Source organism: Lepeophtheirus salmonis, chromosome 8 (genome assembly GCF_016086655.4).
Source record: "Lepeophtheirus salmonis chromosome 8, UVic_Lsal_1.4, whole genome shotgun sequence".
Taxonomy (NCBI): Eukaryota; Metazoa; Arthropoda; class Copepoda; order Siphonostomatoida; family Caligidae; genus Lepeophtheirus; species Lepeophtheirus salmonis.
Genome location: NC_052138.2, coordinates 20184209 through 20190060, shown reverse-complemented (window position 1 = coordinate 20190060; position 5852 = coordinate 20184209).

Here is a 5852-nt window from a genome sequence, read left to right as displayed (position 1 = left end):
GGATCTCCTTTTGTTAATCTTGCTTACCATCAGATTTCATAATCCTGAAATTTCATGCTATGATCGAGTAAGGCATTATGCAACTAGTTGACAACATATACATTATTAAAAAAATAGATGGTAAAATTTAATTGGTTTACAAAAAAATAACTAAAATTTGTTGCATGAAAAGTTAGGGAAAAAGTAATTTCGTATTTCCCGCTTTTTTTAAAACTAAGTATATCTTGTACATTATTGATGACATTGAATCATGCAATAAAGTGTTGTAAAGGTATGATTGTATACTACAAACGCTTTTTAACAGAATTGCGCCTGGCTCGTTGAGTCATGAACTATAGTTCCACGAGTATGGAGATCTCAAAGGAAGAAATTTGCCATATTTTACATTTATTCCATCAGAAAGGGAAAAACGCGTCAAAAGCTCAAAGAGCTCGGATGGGAAGTTCTTATGCATCCACCCTACTGTCAGGACCTGGTACCAAGTGACTACTACCTGGCCAACGCGCTTGGGGGTACAAATTCAGCTTCAAAAGAGGCATGTGAAAATTGGTTGTCTTAGTTTCTTGTCATTAACTTCTACGAGAAGGACATTATGATGTTGGATTCTCGTTGGCAAGAAGTTATCAAAGAGAATAGGGCATATTTGGCTTAAATCAGATGATTGGAACACTTATCATAAAGCATTGAAATAAAGCAAAAATACGAAATTACTTTTTCCCCCAACCTATTATCCTACAGGGGTAAATTAAACAGAATTTTGTTTCTTCACAAACCTTAGTGTTAGTAAAAAATGTTAATAAATCCTTAATTATCATAATTGCTTTTAAATAAGGAGAATAGTTATAATTAAAATATAAAAATAATATATAAAAACTAATTCATTTTTTGGAAACACTGGGTACAATAAACAAAACAATAAAGGATAACAACTTTTCAAAAGATATCAATTATGTATTTATTTTTTATCACTTTGATAATGATTTATGCTCCTGTATGTATCTTCTACTCGAGTAATCAATACAAGGATTACATAGTGGATTTTTTAAAACGCCTCCCGATATCACACGTAAAAACCGTCGAGGCGTGCATCCGGATCAGCATCAAGGCCCTCTTGACACCCTTAAAATGACTTATCCGTGATTTTTCATTCTTGTTTTGGGGATTTTTTAAATATTATTAGTGCTATTGCAATAAAAAATCTCAAACATTATAAATATTTCAAAATAAAAAAAGTAATTTGTTCAAAGCATATTCCTTCTAATAAAATTTTAGTCCAAAAAGTCAGGTTATTCGTTAAAATTTAGTATCTATCCAAAAAGAAATTAACTCTACAATTAAAAAAAAAATTAATGATTCTTCTCCTTATCCAATTTGGCATCAAGGTTAATCAGCGTTGATTTTATCCCTGAAAATTAAAAAGAAATGAAGAATGACGTCATAAGGACCCCGAATACCTAAAGGAAAACAACAATAGAAACTAATTAAAAATCATAAATATAGTGTTTATAAATAAGGAATCAAAGGAACAAAACAAATTTAATTTGCTACAATTTTAACTTTTTATGTAAAATATTGTCCAAAACAAATGCGTCGTATGAAGTCATCGGAAATAGAAAGAGAGAGAGAGAGTTACTCAATAAATCTGCTGTTTTTGTCCTACGATTTTCTTGCTGAGCAACCATGATCTAATAACATACTTTTTGGGAAAGCACGCCTAGTGTCCCTCTAGTTACGTCACTGATTCTATGTATGTACAGGATGTCTGGAAATTAGGATACTTATCTCTAGCTCGTAGAGGCTTATTATATCTGGTTCATCTTCTGCGTATTCATTTAAACTGAAATGGTTGATCTCATTAACAAATAAAAACATTATTTTACCGACATGAGCCTGACTGATAACCAGAGGAAAGTGATTGTTCAATTAATGCAAAATCAACTGGTGCCGGTATATACAAATAAAAAGGAAACAGAAAACGAATGTCCCCCCAACAATTTGAAGAATATTTGGGAGGAGAGCAGCTTAGCTGTCATGATGACGTTTTAATAGATCAGCTACTAGCAACAATGTGAGAGAATGGAAATGAACACACGGTAGAATGACCTCAAAACAACCCTTCTTTTAATTCTATGAGTTACTTTTTGAGGTCCATTTATGATAAAAAAGTTTAGAGCCTTCGTTGATTAATGCATTGGACAAAATCAGTTATACAGTTGTCCGTGCCGCTGTCAAGAACTATAACTACTTCTGACGGTAACTATGAAGGCTGACAGTTGCTATTTGGAATGGAATTCTCATATCTTACAGATTAAAAAAAAATCTTGCTAATAATGTTTTTCTGGATTATCCAAATGTCTGTGCACTCTGGTGATATAATGTGTACTTTAGAACATCATGATACGTATAACCTAATTAGATAGACTTGAGTTATAAATGTGGAAAAGCAGGACATATGTAGGTAATAATATCAAAATAAGTATGTTTTGTGTATGTACACATAACCATGTAATTCAGAATGTAATTTGTTATTTCTTCTTACAAGATGAAGAAGATTGTGTGTGAGAGAAAGAGAGAGAGAGAGAGGATGTGGAAGTATAGAGGAGTAGTAGTAACTTCTCCTCACCTTAGGGACTATGTATGTAAAGACGATAAAAATAACAATAAGAGAAGAGGGGGGAGAATAATATTGTACATATTTTTATTCTTTCTTTCTTTATAATAAATACAATATTATATTATGTTCATACCGTGTAGCACCTTCTTGTTAGCTTACTGAGAAAAAAGTCTAGACCTTACCACAAACATTACATCCCTATCGACCCTTCTTTCTTGGTTCTATAGATATAATATATATGTACCGTCGTTCACATCACCATAGGTTAGGACGGTTAGTTTTTAAACACTTCTTCGATTTTCACCTAGGATGAGTCACAAATAAATTTTGTATACTCTCTCAACCTCGACTGTCAAAAGGGAAATCAAACATTTGAAAAAAACAAAAAAACATATGGTAGATTGTTTTTGTATTTATTAATTATATACTAGGGTGGTCTGAAAAGTTTCCAACCTCGAATTGAATATGGCAGCTCTCGTAAATAAAAGCTAGTCACATATGTCTAGCATCTGTTGACAGTTACTCACCAAAGTGTATGCCATTTTGAACTCACAGTTGTGATATAACAGTCGTATGAGTTAGTTGATCTTAATGGTTTTTTTTTTTTTTTTTTTTGTGAAATGGACAACATTGCACTGTCTTTGTTGTCCAAAAGGGATAAAACAGTTAGTCAAATTTATCTACTATCTATTGGCGGTTACTCACCAAAGTTTCAGTCAATTTGGTGAACAAATATGTAATGGCTGAAACTTTGGTAGGAAACTGTCAACAAATGCCAGGTGGATGCAACTAGCTTTTACTTACGAGTGCTGCTATCTTCACGTTGAGGATGGAAACTTTTCAGAACACACTTGTATATATTGTGTATAAGTTGCAACTTGTATAAGCAAATTGTGCAAGTTGCAAACAAAAAATGAGATGAATAATTATAAATAAACGATTTGCAGTACTTTGGATGAAGATAATGCACTAATTGAATATTCCATGGATGATCAATTATTAATGGTGTCACTTTTGATTTTTTAAATATAAATTACTTAAATATAAGTATTCTGTGGTACATCATAAAGTTCCAATGCTCACGGTTACATTACTCAAAAAGGCTCAAAAATGACCATGTTATTTTAATAGATCAAAATGGAATGATAGTATCAGTTAAGGGTTGGTAATTAAAATAACAAATGTTGTAATTAAATACTACATTTGAAGGAGAAGATAATTAAACTAGTTCAATGTGCTTATAGAAAATGTAACTTGTACGTACATTGTAATTTGTACACAACATTTATATCTACTCAAGCAAACAGGTGCGTTTTGCCACTTTGTTATAAGGTTTAAGCGTACAAAGTTCTAATGTGGTAAGAATTACATATGAAAATTTGAATGTACCGCATATAGTACGTATCTTTTATTTATATTTTTAGATCCAGGAAAGATCAAAATTATAAATTCAAAACACGTTTGAAGCGTATTTCCCTATCTAGAAAAAAATATGACACAAATGTCGTCAAAATCTATTTCCATGCACTTACAGTGGCGTCTGTAAGATTATTCTTTGGGGTGGTTGGATGAGGTTAAATCAGACATTTGATGAGTTAGTGAAAGACAATTTTAGTTTATGCTTAACTTTGAAGTATTTTGTGTCAGTTCACTGTATTTAATTAATATTGGTTGGGACTTTTGAAATAATTTTATGGGTTAGAAAAATGTGTATGAAAAGGGTTAAATCCAAAATAATAAATAATGCTATTTCAAAATTGTTTATTGCAAGGTAATAAATAATGGTTTTTCAAACATCTTTATTGATTAAATAAATAATTCGAAAACAGTTAAAAAACCGTCCTAATGTAGGTAACTATAATAAAAAGTAGAAAAGGGGAAGAAATAAGAAGTAAAAAAAGAATTTGAGATAAAAGAAGAAGAGAGAGAGTCCGTAATCCCTTTCAGCTTGATTGATGAGGAAATAAGTTTGAGGGAAAATGAAAAATGAAAATTGTTAAAAGAAGAAGAAATTGATTTTGTGGAAGCCATTACATATATAGGTATACGAGCAGGGTATTCATATAATATGTACATTGATTTTTCCTCTGATATTTCAATCACGGAATGAAAGGGGTAATTCGCTGAAGGTATATGTAGGGATATTATCTTCATTTGATAACAAAACTATTGATGTAAAGATGACCCCGTCAATGACTCTCTTTAATACCGAAAAAAGCTAGTCTTATGCAAATCTACATTGCACGCAAATGTAAAAGAGAATAATTTTTTTTTTTGATTTGTATTCTATTTTTAGGAAACAAAGTATTTGGATGACCTTTTTTAGAAAATACATTAATTATAACCTCTCAAGTCTTAAAAACTATACAATCCTATAAGAAATTAGTCTAAATTTGTTTATATATAACACAAGCTGACAAAATAAACCTCTCCCGACTTGTATATGGAACGATCAATACTTATTGTGCCCCACTCTAGAACAAAAGATTTTATTAAGCGTTATAAATATGATTTAGCTGAAATATTATTAATTATAAATAAATAAATAACATCATTATTTAATCTCATAAGGTTTTCTCCAATAAAAAGCACCCTATATTATCTCCAAGAGGGCATTAGGGTTGTTAAGTAATATTAGTTTGCTTAAAAAGTGACAAAGAGTAGCACCGTCTTCCGGCAGAATAATACAACCCCCGAAATGATAATATCACTTTAACATAAAATATTGCTGTATGTCCTAAAAAGCTGGAGCGGTGTTTTTCTAGTTGGCAGTCTGAACAGTATTAATAATTTGTAAAACAGTTATCATTAGTATTGAATTCTTACATACAGAACATATCAGTATAGAGTACTAGTGTGTAGAGAAATAGAAGGTTATACCTTCCCATTTTTCTAACTGATTTTTGACTTCCTTAACTGTTACAATAAAAGTACTGCGGTTATACTCTATGACGTAAAAATCTGTCTGTTTTGCCCAGTAGTTGGTACGGTTCATCAAATTGAAGATTATATGATGGTCTTACCTTGTATTTCAATTAAACCTTTGTGTCTGTCCTACTGAAAGATGGAGATTAACAAAGGGGGTATTCTCAAGAGTTATAAGTTCCTTATTAATGTCAACCTTTAAATCAAAAGTTTTCCTACCACTGATCTGTAACTTGGATATCAACTTATATTCTATAATTGAAATTTCAAACGAGAAAGCATTGCCCAAGCCTAAAATAACGTCATAAGTAGC